At 45.3% G+C, this 17,312-nt stretch overlaps 1 long non-coding RNA gene across 1 annotated transcript; it reads left to right on the plus strand.

Moving 5' to 3' along the window:
* The first annotated feature begins 1,339 nt into the window (after positions 1 to 1,339).
* LOC142784863 (uncharacterized) lies at positions 1,340 to 5,488 on the plus strand. The gene is made up of 2 exons (XR_012888753.1): positions 1,340 to 1,512; positions 4,988 to 5,488. It is a non-coding gene; the product is annotated as an uncharacterized LOC142784863 (long non-coding RNA).
* Positions 5,489 to 17,312: the final 11,824 nt, after the last annotated feature.

Genomic DNA, 17,312 nt, shown 5'->3' on the forward strand with positions numbered 1-17,312 from the left:
CAAAGTGCACTGATTTGCCTGAACATGGTAATGTTGCGCACATTGGTGTAGCCATGCATGAAACAGTCCCCCCTCCCCCAGTCCAGCATCAGGTCGAAGCTTTCAAAGCTGCAGATAAAACGTCCGCCACCTGCCAAAAAAAATCAACAACAGCACAGTTGTTTACCCATAACCACCACGTCAACAGGTCATCAGGTCCCTTGAAAACGAATATTGACGTCATGTAATTTAGTGGGCATGTTTTTTTTAATTACTGTAAAGAATGTTCATCTTCATGTGTCCTGAAAAGTGCGTCATGGAAATAAGGAAGAGGATACCGACCATAAAGAAAAATGCAGAGTAAGGACATTTTGGGTGACCTTGACGCAGCCTTGCTCACAGTGACGGAAGCCTTGTTGACTAGATTACGAATAAATCTCTCCTCATGGGAGCCGAAACGCATTCTCCAGTTTTCTGTGTGTGTGTGTTTTTTGCGGATCTCCTTCTTCTTTTATGTAACTTCCCCAGCAGACGTGCATCGGTCAAAGCCTTGACTTTGTAGGTAGTGAGAAAACATTGATGAAATACTTTCAGCTGCACTCTTGCTCCAAGGCCTGCAAGCTAAGTACAAATGTATTGTCGCAACCTGAAGGCAGAAGTAGTATTTAACAGGTAAAAAATAGCAGCAGGTCAGTATTTTTATTTACCAGCGCGCTAGAGCGTTCCTCTTCTTTCTTGTTATTACTTGCTGCATAAAAGCATGCAGATGCGCGTATGCGCTTTCGTCTTCGTCTTCCTAGCAGTATGCACGTGGCAATGTGTTCTTATAGAATAGTATGACGGCCTATGCATGCAATGTTGCTATATATTTACCGAAATGAAAGTGCTGATAAAATATCGCCTGCGTGACCCTGAATGTGCAGTCCCTCAATACCAACAGAGCTAAGCAAAAAGCATCAGCTTAGCTTTTTTACCAGTATTCACTCTATTAGGTCAGTGAAGGTGCGCTAAATATTGGTCCTGAATATTACAAATGTTCGTTTTGACTAGTAGTTCGTGCTGGCCGCACTGCACCGTCAATATGTTCACTGCGATTCAGATGCACTCTTAAAGAAAGAATATAACGCAACAGATCACTGCCGCAAGAAAAAGAAAAAAAAGAAGCGCCCGCGCTATCAGTAGAAGGCTGGAGCTAGCACTAAATCGCACCTAGCCAGTCTGAGAGCGCACCGGCGCTATGAGGTCTCGTCGTCTAGACAACCTTGGATGCCCGGGATTGCTGCGCGCGTGGGCACAGAGCGTGGGAAAGGAAGCGACATCGTCTTACAGGTCACTGCGTGCGCCGGAAAAAAATCCTCCCGTGTGTGTGCTTGAGGTGCAACTGGCTACTCGCGCAGTAGATTTTATTTGTCGGTGTTTAGTTTGAAATGTGCTTATGCTCTGTGCTCGACCTGTGTGTTCATTATTGCGAAAGTGCACCATCCTGAAGACTGGACCTGCGGATTCATATTGTCAAGCAATCGAAGTGAAATAGTAAGTACTGCTCTCACGTTCTGTTCAGCGCTTTGTTAACTGCGTGTGCTTGAGAATAACACCTTCAAACTACTTTTAGTTGATGACAAATCAGCATTTGTTTACTTAGCGAGAATATTTGTCCGAACTGTTTCACGGGTTTGCTGGCGAAGTGTGATAGTGGGCAAGTTTTTTTGTTCGTTTGTTTAGATTGTTTGGAGTACAAAGCTGAGTGAGCTTGTGCCGCTGAGCTTCAGCCAATAAATTGAACATATTTTTGCGGTGCCCTTTGTTGGCAGCCGTGTTTAACAGGGTCCGCTCGTGATGCACATCAATTTTAGTTTACTAACTATTACATCCTTGGGGATGGCGCCTTTTAGTCTAAGAATCAACCGCATCTAAGACGCATATGCCTTGGCATTTAGGTAGTTAAATTACTATGTTTTTATTGCACAAAAATACCGAGAACGGAAAACAAGGGCGAGGTGTCTATCTCGTTCTTTTAGGTCATTTTTCGTTTTGTGCGGTAACACTACCGGGATAACCCGTGTTGATGCATCGGGTGACCACACAGCATATTGGTTCGCGTTAAATGGGCCTCGCGAAGTTTGGCTACTTGCTAATACATTCAATTTCGTTAAATTTGTCTTCACTTGTATTTTCATTCACCCGCAACGTAGCGTGACACTGCCGACAGCCGTGTGCATGTAGCGGATCGAGCACTGAAGCTAGACTTTTCTTTGAAAAGACCCTTCGTCTGTGTCGCCGAATTGCCTACTTGAACAGTGCACACGCTTGTTTGAACATAACTGCTAACGTTCGAGCACATTTTATTCACATTGGTTCCATCTTTGTAACCTTCAAAATATTCTTGTTATTCAGAGTTTATTGCCATCGCATCGCTTTGGCGTTTGACTTCGCTAAGTGCTTCAGATAGTAAAGGTATTTTTGTGATATGAAGCGTATTATTAGTTTTTCTTGTTGCACAAAAAACCCTTTATTGTTATGCACACTGCATGGTATCTAAGCATGTGTTGCAGCCAAAATGTAGGAGTGGGCAGCATATTTATCTCGGAACACAACACGCACAGCCACTGAACAGCCTATGCTGCATCGGGAAAGAGTTATGCTTTCTCAGCCTGCCAGCATGATTGAAACAAATGGCCGTATTTTAGCTGTATACAATGGTCATTGAGTGAAAGTAACAGGGTCACTTTATTCCAAATTTCCTAGCCAATTTCGTGGCTACGGCAAATGTGTGTGAAAAAACATTAGGCGGGTTTAATGCACTGGAAACAGTGAGCTGCTTTAATATTTCAGAGAGAATACAAACTTTTGGTCACGTGGTTGCCTTTTAAACTTACAAAATTGTTGTTTGAGTGTTGTTCGTGAAAAAAACATTTTACAAGAACCGCTCTTTCTTTATACCAAGTTTGGTATATGTTAAGTAAAGGGGCCTATGTAAGGTGTTTGAAACTCAGTAATAATAATACAATTTTTCTTCCACATACGTCTGCAAGAATTTAGCCAAAATGTGTTATTTTTGCATTTTCTCATTGCGAAACTGCATTTGTATGAATATCTGAGCTGTGACAACTTGCTTCACAGAAAAGATGTTTTGATGAAAAATTATGTTTAGACATCTTAAGCTGTTAACCTCTACTAGAAAAGATCACTCATTTCACAAAATTGTTGTTTTTGTCCATATTGAGACACAATTTGCACCATGTGGTGGTCCAATGAAAAATCACATTTTACCTAAATTGAATGGAAATAAGCAGTCCTTTGTAAGTGACAAGTTTTATGATTACACTTTCTATTTCAAGGAATTAGATAATTTTGATTTTTCTTATCAACGGCAATGGGAACTTCGAGGCGTCAGCTGCCGTATGACCAAATGGCAAATGGGGAACTTGAAACTTCAAAAGCCATTTAGGGTCAAAACTCTTGAGTCCATGGGTCATTCCCTCCTCTGTATTCGTACTAGTATTATGTTGCCAATTTATGAGTAGCATAATAGATAGCGTTAGTGGTTTTCACAGCATATACATGGACAAAATGATGATTCGTGGGGCGAATAGTTCATCTGTACACTTGTGCTTTGGACTGTGCATCCGTCCGTCCGGGCTTCCATGTGTCAGTCTGTCCGTGAGTCCGTCCGTCTTTTTGTCCGTGCATACTTGCGTCAGACTGTCTGTCCATCCGTTTGTGCATCCGGACGGATTGGCGCTACGCCCTGCTCATCCTCATTCACTCCGAGGATATGCTGTGATCTTTTTCTCAAAACATAAGTTGTTATGACGAAATTTGGCATATGAAAAGAACTATTCATTTGTTTCGATTTAGGTACAAAGTCTATTTTATTTAAACAGCACATGTAGCATGTTGCGTCTTATTAAAGACAAAACAACTATTTCGTGAAACTCGTGATTTGTTTTCTTAAAGTTTGACCGCTTGAGAGGTCTAAAATAATCCTCCGAATACACCTTATGTGGATTAGGTATTCACACCTCAGATATTCATTCAAAGTGCAGTATTGATATAGAAAAATGCAGATATGACCCATTTTGGCTAAACTATTTGAGGCGCTTGTGGTCGAAAAAGATAATAATACTACTTCACTTCAAACACTTTACGCAAGCCCTTCACTTAACTGGTAGACCGATTTCGGCACGGAAGAGGAAGAGGTACTTATGAAATAAATTTTTTACAAACACCCAGACGAGATTCCGGGATGTTCAGCAGGCAGCCACGTGACCAAAAATTATTTGTCGGCGAAATGTTCTAGAACTTACCTTTTTACTGCAGTAAAATCAGCGCAATTTTTATTCGGGTACATTTGAGGTGGTCGCTGAAATGGCAGGGATGTCTCACGTGGAATGACCCAATAGCCAATTCTTTCATTATATAATTCTGTCAATGTGAGCCAGTTCAAGAACACTAGTACACTTCGCATTTTATTTCGTAACTAAACAATACTTACTTTACAAGTTGCCTGCACTAAATACCTTCTCAATACGCATACCTTCATGTATGCTCAGTGGCATTGTGCTTGTGTGCAATGCAGATAAAATGTGTATATGTTGTTGCGCGACTTACTGAATTCCTTTTAGTAAGCTAACCGAATGAGTACCATGGTAGATCTGCAGAAATACACATGCAGCTGTGTTCATGCATGTAGCTAATGGAACGTAATCAACTTGTAGCAGCACTTTTTTATTTGCCTGCGCAAGCAAGCTGAACGGTTGAAGTAAGGTTCATATCTACGGCATGAAAGGTTTAATCATTCTGCCACAGCACGCTTTTTATGGCGTTTATTGGTAAGCATATCTTTTCCAGCAATTCTCACTGCAGTAGAGCCCGATGCCGCTGAATATGCTTGCTATGCACTAAATTTATACTTGCACCTAAGATAGCAGTTAGTTATGCAGTGTACATTCTGTATGTTGCACTGTTTGTGAAATTTCGCTCATTGTTCCTTGTGTATTTATTTTAGGTTTCCGGGATGGAATTTTCTGTATAGGAAGAACAGCTTCGCCCCACTTCTCTCGACGGCACCAGTCATCTCAGCAGCTGTAGATGATTGTGCAAGCAGCAGTGACGACATGTGGTTTTGCAGTTTGAAGTATACTAACACTGACATTACATTATTACAACACCAATTACACTGCCTTGTTGAATGTTCTCATTTTTTGATGTCGAAGTTTATACTGTGAGATATAATAGGTTGTAAATGTGACTCCACAAACTCGCTTACTCTTTCTACGTGTTTTTATAATGTATAGGTGTCAATCAGTGCCATACCTCTCAGTCGTTTGCGCGACTAGCGCAAATGTTTTTGAAAGTTGTAGAAATTTATTGCATTGAAAACAATGAATTTCTGGTATATAGAGAAAAAAACTGGTCTCGTGAGTTATTTCTAAATTTTGCAGAATGCCATCAGAGTCCGGTTTGTCAGACTTGCAGTTTTTCTATAATAAAGTCAGATGTGAACAGAGGGGCTTAATTCTTTTCGCTTCCGCGTTATGGTCGGTTGACCCTTACGCTACAGGTTACTGCTTGCACTACTGTGGTGCGGGTGTGTGTGTGTGTGTGTGTGTGTGTGTGTATGTGTAAGTGTATGTGCCTGCCGCGTTCTACTTTGTTGTTTTCGGCCCAGTCTACCTGCACATATTACACTGGTTTTATGCAGTTCATTTAAGACCACGGCACCTTATTTTATTAGCTGCATGCATGCAGGTACAAGTGCAGTGGGTTACACCAGTATCTTCCTTCTTCCCTGTCAGCCGCAGGGTAGGTTCATATATGCTTCTCTCTGAGAACAATTGAGGCTTGGGCCAGTTGGTGATGCACATTTGATGGATTGAAGTGCTATAAACGGCTGTCCTCAAAACACAAGACTAAGTGTTACCTCCTGTGTCTCTGCTTTTGTTGTCCCAATAATTGCGCTTTATTCAATCAAATATGCTTATACATATAACTGCCATAGTTTGAAGAAGGTTTTTAGTGTTACACCCCACTCGCATAGGTGTAGCTTCATCCAACACCCATAGTTTAGAGGTGTTTATAAACACCTATTAAAGTAGGGTGCAAAGTTTCTTTACACCCTACAGTTTCAGGGTGGTTTCAAAGACCTTATTGTTTAGGGTGTTCCTAGACAACCTAAAGGGTTGTTGCCCATGGGACAAAAAGACACCCATATGGTTGTAAACATTTTTAGAGTGTACAGACATTTGCATCGGCGATGAGGTCCGGTGTGGCAACCAATAGATTCCTCCTTTCTGGCATGCAGGTGACGGCTTGGAGTGTGTGTCTTGATGCTAGTATGTGTGGCGTTATTGAGCGATTTGCCGTGTATTCAGCCAACTTGCGGATTTTTTTTCTTCATTGTTAAGACGGCCAAGAAGTGGTCATCAGAGAACCACTGCGCTAATTTTGGGTGCAGTAAGAACTACAGAAAAACGAAACTGCTGCCAGAAGAAATATGCCGTGTGCATCACCAAACGCGGAGTTTTTGTGGCTGTGGACTCTTAAAGTTGCATTGTTTTCCTGTTGACCACGAGCAGCGGCTTCTATGGCTCGCAAAGTTAAACAGAAACAACTCTGTTGGTTCCGCGGGTACTCGGGTATGTTCAGAGCACTTCTTCTCAGGCGAATGAACCGCAACTTTGACACCGATTCTCAACGTTGGCTATGAATGGAAGGTACGCAGACGACAGCTATGCCGAAAATGACAATAATTTCCCAATAAACAGCTCCACTTAGCATTTCTCTCTATCGCCAAAGTACTGAGGCATCGAGAGTCACTCAAATATTGTGTATTATATTAGAACATAAAAAGGCGACACGAAGGAACGTCAGCGTCGTTTTATGTAACAGCTTTATGCAAGTGCACACCTGTGAAAACAAATGAGCGAGTAAGATACGGTCACCATTTCAGAGTTTAGGAACAATTCAGACAACCGGTAATGCGCAGTTCATGAAAACCGTCAGTGCCACGAAAGAAAGACGGACCAGTACACTCCAACGCACGGGTTCATGTAACAGCGGTAGCCCGTGCGACGGCATTGCGTGAAGAAATCTTGTTAGGAAAGTGGATGACTACATCTGAAGAAATATATTCACTGTGCTCTCGAAGTGATGTAGCTCATTCTGGGAAAAAAAGATCTGAAAATACTGCGCAGTTTTTGAGCAGAAAGTCGATGCTGTGAATATACTTCATTAACAGAGGCGGACTCATTCGTAGCACTGTATAATAAAACAGTTGATCCTCATTGACGCGAACCTTTTTAAAACGTCTTATAGACTCATTTTCTATAGAACCTGCATCATTTCAGGTGAAATTAACAGCTTCTAAATGACGACGGAATGAAAAAACTTGCAGGCGCACGCTTACTTTTTATGAAAACAGCGAGCTTCCCGCATGTCAGATGAGTTGCCAGACCAGAAAAAGGCCGCTGGCTAGCAAGATGGCAGCATCCCCCCCCCCCTAAGACAAAAAGCTTCTATATCAGTCAAATATCAGTATTTCGTCGTACGATCGTACATGTTCTGTTTTTGCACTAACGTACCGTTTTCCTGCGTTGGTTGAGTCAGTTGGTGCGTTGATGCTGAATTCGGGGCTCCGTTTGTCCCAAGTTCGAATCTCGTGTGTGATAATTTTTAGCGCTTTTTTATTTTGATGTCACGTTGTGGAAGAATTAACCTGACTGCTTTGGATAATTTGTTGTTTTTCTTTTTGGAAGAAAATTAGGTGGAAGGCTAATGCTGTACATGAATGGCCCGACACGTACATCGTCATTTCTGCTTTTTCTGCTGGTGTCTTATTTCAATAAGGCACCAGCGTGATCTTGCAGGCTCACTTTAATACTAGGAGAAATAGTTCTGAGCCCAGAAAAAGAATAGTGGCCGTCCTTAGCGCTTTATTAAAAACTAACTAGGTTTGTTGGCATTTGACACCGAAACTCTTTTTACAGAAACAATGGACAACACATTGAAGTGATGGTAATGCTGTCATGCTTGTTTTGTTACACTTGTGGTTGAGAGTTCTGGTTGTTGCAATTTAAACAGCAAAGTTGATTGGCCAACAACATCTATAGCTAGTATACCCTTTTTAGCGGTGAAACATTCACTTGTACATGACTATTAGCCACACTGAGGCATTTTTTCTTCTGGTAGCTCACACAAATACTTTTGTGCATGAAGTGAACAATCGCTCGCATGTCAACCAGTAATTAGACACAGCTCTTATACATAAAATACCGATTCGACAAGAATAAGAATGTTAGGTGCGAAGAGCGTGCGGTTGTGGCCACCTTATTGCGATGATTGAGCCGCAAGCACGCTGACGACTTCACCCTGGGGGACGCCAACAGGGAGCACCGACGAGAAGACCAAAGGCTGCCGCTACGACACTGTACTTCTGCATACGACAGGTGAAGTGAAATTCCTCATTGCATGGTCCACGTATTGTGTGCGTATGTTCAATAACTTTTCTCGCTAGCCTCGTCCAAGAAAAGATCCCCCTCCCCGTACTTTCGATGTGCTTTCGACGCCCATGGGCTTAAAGGAGCCATGGACGTCGGAATGAAAAAAAAAAAGATGCAACGAGCTAAGGACACGGAGGAAGAACAAGCCACAAGCCTAGAAAAGCCTAACCGTGCAGAGAACCAATCTGAAATCTATAGACAGACTTAGTGGCATCCGAAACAGCTGTGTGGATGCAGCCTGCCAGCCATTTCTTGTAACAGGCTGCGTTCACAAAGCTGTTGCGCATTCAAACTAAATTTCTCCAATAAGAATAAGTGTTCCTCTCGGTACACACACCCATGCATAACAAAATTAGGTAACAGCCATTTTCAAGCGGCATTTTATGCAATATCAATCAGCGTTTTTCAACCATCACGAATATGGCTGAAAAAATTTTCACATCTTTCTTGAAGTTCGAAACTCCTCCTGCTTGCCTGCAGGGCTGGGCTATCGCTTATTGACAATGGCTTAATTAGGGACAGATATCAATATAAGTGAGGCCTTTTTGCCAAGCCTTGCCATGGTGGCACTATATTTATTAAGCGGATGTGACCCTTTGGTGCGCCAGAGACTTTGGCTGCTTATCTCAAAAAAGTAAATTCTTCAGAAAACGTTGCACATTTAGTTTTCAAGTGCATGAATTGCAGCAAAATTTTGTGTGGTTCAGCACTGCATTTTCTGGCCTGTTTTACAGCTTTTAGGTTCATTTCTTACTGTCCTGTAAAGGATAAATTACTTCACTTCTACTGCATGCGTCTCAGTTCGAAGAGTAATTAAGAGCTTATGAAACTCAGCACATGGTTTCAGTCATCGGGATAAGGCAATTACTCCGTGCCAGGTCGGGTGGATCTACGGCTAAACACAGTGGCCACACGTTTCATCTTTCGCAGTCTATCCACTTACATGGAGTGCTTGAGCGGTGTCGTTTTTTGGAGCCTAAGAGAGCCACTATGCACGCCTTTGTCACTACGTTGAATCTGCAGCCGGTTCTTTCCAAAGCCGTGAAGCGGAAAGGCAATCGCCTTACGCGCAGCAAAAAAATGGTCTCCGACCAATTTTTTTCGCGCTGGCCTCGCAGCGTGTTTTCTGGGCCGCTTAGGCAGCGAAGTTTTGCCGCTTTCATTTGCTTTGAGGCCAAGTGTGAAAGAATCTTTACTCTTTCGGCACACTCTCAAAGCATGTGCCGCAGTGTGACGCTCTTCCCACACGCTTTACCAGTATCCCTCGGACATATATAGGCTCAGACAACGCAGGCAAAGTATCGCTGGGCTGGGTTAAGTGTTCCCTAGTAGAAACCTTCAAGTTACAGCCTGTTTTTTTTAAATAATTGTGAGGTAGAGGGTGCTGGCACCTTTTTATACTGTATATGTTTTGTGATGTTGAATGTGGTCAGATGATCACCCCAGGACCATTTCGGTTGCCGTTTTGTTAAACTGTATTCGCCACTCCGATCTTGGAGTTGGAGGCAGCCACCAACTCGGTGGGACTTTTGTGTGAGCTTGGGTGCGCAAGAAGAAGACCGTCGCATTTACGGTTTAGTAGTACGAGGAAGATGGCATTGAGGTCATCGCTTCTCGAAGCTCGACGCCGTCCTTTCTGCAATGAAGTATGCAGCTGCACGCGCAGCTATGGATGGCAACTTGGCCGTTGCTGATCACGACCGCAGCTTCTTTAGCCGCGACCAGTGCAAAAGCAATTGCCGCCTCTGCCGTCACGGTGCGTATGGTGTGTTTCGTACGCACCGTGGCGCTCACTTTACATTAGTAAAGGGGATCATTGAAGAAGCTGAGAAAGCGGGTGGTAGCTCGAAAGGAACGCAGGCATACCCAGATGACCGTGCTCAATTGCCAACCTCGTGCGTTTTTCTTGTGTTGGCGATAGTTGAGCCGATGGTATCATCATCTTTTTTTCACTATAATTTATTATCATTATCATCATCATCAGCCTGACTACGTCCACTGCAGGACAAAGGCCTGTCCCAGGTTCCACCAGTTAACCTGGTCCTGTGCTTGCTGCTGCCAATTTATACCCGCAAACTTCTTAATATCACCTGCCCACCTAACTTTCTGTCTCCCCTAACCCGCTTGCCTTCTCTGGGAATCCAGTTAGTTACCCTTAATGACCAGCGGTTATCCTGTCTACGCGCGACATGCCCGGCCCATGTCCATTTCTTCATTTGATTTCAACTATATCATTAACCCCGTTTGTTCCCTAATCCACTCTGCTCTCTTTTTGTCTCTTAAGGTTACACCTACAATTATCTTTCCTTTGCTCGCTGCGTCGTCTTCAATTTAAGCTGAACCCTCGTTGTAAGTCACCAGGTTTATGCTCCGTAGCTAAGTACCGGCAAGATACAGCTGTTATATACATTCCTCTTGAGGGATAGTGGCAATCTACCTGTCATCGTTTGAGAGTGCTTGCCAAATGTATTCCACCCTATTCTTATTCTTCTAGTTACTTCAATCTCGTGGTTCGGCTTCGCGGTTATTACATGCCCTATGTAGACATAGTATTTCACACGCTGAAGTGCACTATTGACGAGAGGTAGGCAGGCAACTATAGTAGCCAGCCTCTGAAGAGGACAGCGAAGTAGTTCTGTGTGCGCGTGCTCTGGTGCTCGCGTTTCTGACCCTTTGGTTACGAAAGTAAAATGTCCTGCTTTGTACCTGCGTACCTGTGTCTTTGTGACAATTTCTGGTGGAGGTGCGGGGTGCAGTAGATGATACGCTCCCCTGAGTGCACCCCTGACGCAAGTCCATCGAGTAGCTCAGCCGAGCACCCCTGTGCTCGTACGTTCCAGCCGTCGTCTCCAGGGACTCGAGCCACAGCACGATTTGCTGCCTGAACATCAGAGGACTATGAATCGAACACCGCCTAACGTCACCGTGCCAGCACCAGAGCACATGGTTATCAACCAGCTCAAGACGCCGAATACATTTCACAGAGCTGCTTTTGAAGATGCCGACTACTGTCTCGAGCATTTCGACCGGGTCGCTGTCATCAACGATTGGAACCCAGAGCGTAAGCTACACTATGTGTATTGCTTCCTGGAGGACTCCGTGAAAACGTGGTTTGGGAACCTTGAAGCAGCGCTTACGTCGTGGTATGAGTTTCACCGGCAGTTCCTAAAAGCCTCTGCCCAAGAGCATAGAAATGAGACAGCGGAGCGTGCTTAGAGGCAAGGGTTCAAGGCCCTACCGAAAGACTGACGACTTACATATAGGACATGGATCGGCTTTTCAGGCGTGCGGAGCCCTTTATGTCCGAATCTAAGAAAGTTCGCCACCTAATGCGTGTTGTTAAAGAAGAGATTTTTGCCGGCCTTATTCGAAACCCGCCTGCGACAATTGCAGAGTTTCACGAGGAAGTGCCATGGAGAGGGCCCTTCAACAGCGTGCCAAGCAGTATAACCGTGGTGGACATCCAAGTGAGATCACTTCTGTCACTCTCGACAATGATATCAGTTGCGTTGCGAGAGCTTATCAGAGCTCTCATTAAGGAAGAGCTCTAAAAGATGCAGGTGACTGCTTCACCTGTAGAGCAGCTCTCCAATGCGGAGATGGTAAGCACCGAGCTACTGCAAGCCGTTCACGCCTCCAACCGTCCGAGGCGCCACGACAGAGGCACTGCGTCGAGATGAGCTACGCGGAAGCAGTGCGACGTCCTTCATCGTGCAATTCAACCAGCGTATTTTACCCCATTGAGCAACGCGATCAGCAAATGGTGGTAGGCTTCCGTCCTCGCAACTCGCCGTTGATCGCCGAAGCAAGACCGAGAAAGTGTGACATCTGGCGTACACCCGACCACAGGCCCCTTTGTTTCCACTGCGGGGAAGCCAGACACGTCTACCGAACATGTCCATACCATCATCTGGGTCTCCGTGGTTTGTCGCCTAATGCCCCTTGTCCACAACCTGGCGAGCGACCACTGGAAATAGAGAGTTTCATCTCGAATCGTCGCAGTATCGAACATCGGTTGCAAGAGCCTCGCTTGTCGTGACCTACTCGCTACAGGTCACCGAGCCCAGCTTATTCACGGGGCGCTCCGAGACGCGGTTCACCCAGTCCTGCAAGTCGGGAAAACTGAGTTCAGCGACCTCCGGAAGTGAGGCCGCTGACGCTGACTCTACGGAAGATCGTCCACTACGACGACAGCGATGACAGCAAAAAATGTACAGACTCAGTCAAACGTGGTACAAAGAGTGGTGACATCAAACATTGCGGTAGCTGTGGACGACGAAGAAGTAATGGCGCTAATTGACACTGGAGCAGACACATCTGTTATGAGCATGAATCTTGCCTGCAGGCTGAAGAAGGTACGTATCTGCGACCCCGTGGGCTGGGTCGCATATACGTATGGCAGGAGGCCATCTTCTCACTCCGGTTGCACGGTGCACAGCGCGAGTCAGTTCTCAGGGAGTTACGTATCTCGGAGATTTTGTACTACTGCCGAGTTGCTCGAGGGACCTAAGTCTCGGACTGGACTTTCTGCGTGATAATGGAGCCGTGATTGATTTAAAGAGTCGCAGGTGACGTTTTCGACGACACAAGCTTTAGCGCGCACTCTCACGGAAGTTACGTCGATGCTTTGAGAATTGTTGACGATGACGTCACGTTACCGCCGAAGAGTAGCGTGTTAACCTTGGTAACCTGCGACGTTTTTGATGAATTCAACGACTATGAAGGTATTGCAGAGGCAATCATCCTGCTGCTGCTCAAACGAAACATCTGCATAGCCCGATGCCTTGTTCAGTTAGAAAATAAACGCTCTCGAGTTCTGCTGACCACTTCAGCAATGAGTTTCAGCACATCCCTAGAAGCACTACTGTCGCTTTCCTCAGTGAAATCGCCGACTTTTCCAATATCGGTACATTGAATACAACTTAACCGCATGCAAAAGCTTGTGCTGACCTCGGAAGTTGCATTCATGTTATTTCAGACTTGTCATATTCACGAAAAGAGCGGCTGCTAAACCTTGTGAGGGAATTCTCGGACTGCTTCTCCACAGCATCGAAAGTTCTTTGTACCACCGTTACAAAATCCGCATTGTTACCAAGGAGTCGGCGCGGCCTCTTCACCAACATTCATATCATGTGTCGCTGAAGGAAATATAGGTGATTAGGCGTCCAGTTCAAGAAATGCTGAATGATGACGTCATTCAACTCTCAAGTCCGTTGGCGTCACCTGTTGTCTTAGGGAAGAAAAAAACAACACATTACGCTTTTTCGTCGACTATCGACGGCTTAACAAAGTTTCAAAACGCGACGATTACCCCCTGCCATAGATTGATGATGCGTTAGGCCGTCTACGCCACGCCCAGTTCTTTACATCATTAGATCTCAAGTCAGAGAACTGGCAAAGTGAAATTCATGAGGGCGACCATGACAAAACCACGTTCGTGACTCCTGACGGGCTCTACACATTTAAAGTGCTGCCTTTCGGTCTCTGTTCCGCTCCCGTTCAACGCATGATGGACACTGTACTAGCTGGACTGAAGTGGCAGACGTGTCTTGTATACTTAGATGATGTTGTTGTGTTTTCAAGCACATTTGACGAGCATCTTTCAAGGCTAAATAGTGTCCTCACTAAAATAAGGAGAGCGAATCTTACTATCGAGCTCGAAAAGTGTTACTTCAGCTATCAGGAACTCAAGTTTCTAGGCCTCGTGGTGAGCCCAGGGGGTGTTCGACCAGAGCCGGGGAAGTTGGCTGCCGTTGACAATTTTCCTCGTCCTGAAGACAAAAAGGCTGTTCAGCGATTCCTCGGAATCTATGCTTACTACCACTGTTTTGTCGAAGGATTTTCGAAAATTGCGGAACCTCTTACAAGACTGACACGGCCAGATGTGCCTTTCGTATCGACAGAAGAACAACAAAAAGCCTTGGTAGAGATACGCAATCGACTGTAGACAGCTCCAGTGCTGGCACATTTCGACGACACTGCCGACACTGAGATCCACACAGACGGCAGCAACGTAGAAATCGGAGCCATTCTAGTTCAATGGCAGAACGGCACAGAGCGTGTGATCGCTTACGCGAGCCGCAGTCTCACAAAAGCAGAGGCTAATTACTCTACCCCCGAAAAAGAGTGCTTAGCAGTCGTTTGGGCCATTAGCAAGCTTCGACGTCACCTATACGGCCGGCCATTTCGAGCGGTCAGTGACCACCATTTGCTCTGTTGGCTTGCCAATCTACGGGATCCATCACGCCGCCTCGCCCGCTGGAGCCTCCGGCTTCAAGAGTACGACATAACAGGGGTCTACCGATCAGCACATAAGCATACAGATGCTGGCTGCCTGTCCCGTGCTCCTATTTCCCCGACGTCATCTGACACTGAACAAGATGCGCCGTTTCTTGGCATCATCGATCTGGTTCGGATGGCTGAGCTTCAACGTGAAGACACTGAGCTACTTCCTGTCATCCAGCATCTTCAAGGAGAAGACGTTATCGTCCCACGCCGGCTCTCGCGTGGTTTAACAACGTATGGCCTGCGGAACAATGTTTTCTACAAGAGAAATCTTGAGAGCAGCCAGGATACTTTCCTCCTCGCCATTTCATCGGCACTGCGTGAGGAAGTTTTGCAGGGGTGCCACGATAATCCTTCGGCCGGTCACTTAGGCTTTGCTAGGACTTTAGCGCGTATCCAACAGAAGTACTACTGGCCAAAGCTGCATTCGTCCGTTCAGCGCTACGTCCGCACCTGCCGTGACTGTCAGAGGCGTAAAGTTCCACCCGCAAAGCCCGCCGGCTTTCTCCAACCTTTATATCTACCTCAGGGCACCATTTCAGCAAGGGGAAATGGACCTTCTTGGTCCATTTCCTACGTCATTTTCAGGAAATAGGTGGATAATCGTCGCAACCGACTATCTGACTCGCTATGCAGAAACCAAAGCTGTGCCTAAGAGAACAGCAGTTGAAGTCGCCAGATTCTTTGTCCACGATATTGTTTTGCATCACGATGCATCTGCTGTTCTCATAATCGATCGCGGAGCAGCATTTACGACAAAGTTATTGCAACAAGACACCAAGCTGACGCACACCAACCACCGGAAAACAACAGCCTATCATCCCCAAACGAACGGCTTGACGGAGAGGTTATACGAAACACTGGCCGACATGCTATCTATGTATGTTGATGCAGAACACAAAACGTGGTGCGAAATTTTACCGTACGTCACGTTTGCTTATAACACCGCTGTGCAAGAGACCACAGACCTAACACCATTCTAGCTTGTTTATGGCCGTCGCGTCACAACACCATTAGACGCTGTGCTCCCCGTAGACCAGGACGCCAGCGGTAATGACAGCGTTGACGACTTTGTCGAGAAAGCTGAGGGAGCCCGCCAGCTTGCACGCAACCACATTCGCGCGCAGCAAGATATCGACGCTCGCCGTAACAACCAAAGCCGAAGGAGCGTCTACTATTAACCAGGTGACTATGTATGGGTGTGGACACCAGTTCGACATCGTGGGCTTTCGGAGAAGCTATTGCGACGCTACTTTGGCCCTTACGAAGTGGTGCGCTGCCAAAGTGACGTGATTTTGAGGTAGTTTTCCAAAGCTCCGCCACCAGTTTAAACCGAAGACGTCCACGTCCAGAAGTAATCCATATAGTACGGATGAAACCATACCACGCCTGCGAGTTATGAACAGTTCGAATTTTTCCCTTATTATCCACAACAGCGTGGGCTTAGTTTTTTTCGTTGCCGTGATCATTTTTTATGGCCACCTCAAGCATCTCAGTCAATCGACTGGGACGGTCGCTCTTGAAAGGCGGAAATTGACGCAAGGTAGGCTGGCAACTATAGTAGCCAGCCTCTGAGGAGGACAACAAAGTAGTTCTGTGTGCGCGTGCTCTGGTGCTCGCGTTTCCGGCCCTTGGGTTACAAAAGTAAAACGCCCTGTTCAGTACCTGCGTACCTGTGTCTTTGTGACACGATTAGCTATCTCGAAGGGCTGATCTTTTTTGAGGTTGTTGAACATTACTTTCGTTTTCTGCAGAATAATTTTAGGACCAACCTTTCTACTCTCCTTGTCTAACTCCGTAATCACGAGTTGCAATTCGTCCCCTGAGTTACTCAGCAATGCATTGTTATCGGCCAAACGCAGGTTACTTAGGTACTCTCCATTAGCTCTTATCCCTATCTTTTTCCATTCTAGGCTTCTGAAAACCTCCTGTAAGCACGCGCTAAATAGCATTGGGTAGATTGTGTCCCACTGCCTTACACCCTTCTTGATTGGTATTCTGTTGCTTTCTTTATGACGTACTATGGTAGAAGTTGATCTCCTGTAGATTTCTTCAAGGATGTTTATATATACTTCATCGACGCCCTGATTCTGAAGTGTCTGCATGACGGCTGATATTTCTACTGAATCAAACGCCTTCTCGTAATCTATGAAGGCTATCTATAGTGGTTGGTTATATTCTGAGCACTTCTCTATTACCTGATTGATAGTATGAATGTGGTCGATTGTTGAGTAGCCTGTTCGAAAACCTGCTTGTTCCTTTGGTTGATTGAATTCAATGTTTTCTTTAATCTGTTAGCAATTACCCTCGTAAACAGCTTGTATACTACAGACAGCAAGCAGATCGGCCTGTAATTCTTCAAGTCTTTGTCATCTCCTTTCTTATGTATTAGGATGATGTTAGCGTTCTTTCAAGACTCTGGTACTCTTCCCGTCAGGGACACCTCGTAAACAGGGTGGCTAGTTTTTTTAACACAATCTGTCCTCCATCTTTCAGCAGATCTGATGTTACCTGATCTTCACCAGCAGCTTTGCCTCTTTGCATGCT

Source organism: Rhipicephalus microplus, chromosome 2 (genome assembly GCF_043290135.1).
Source record: "Rhipicephalus microplus isolate Deutch F79 chromosome 2, USDA_Rmic, whole genome shotgun sequence".
NCBI classification, from domain to species: Eukaryota; Metazoa; Arthropoda; class Arachnida; order Ixodida; family Ixodidae; genus Rhipicephalus; species Rhipicephalus microplus.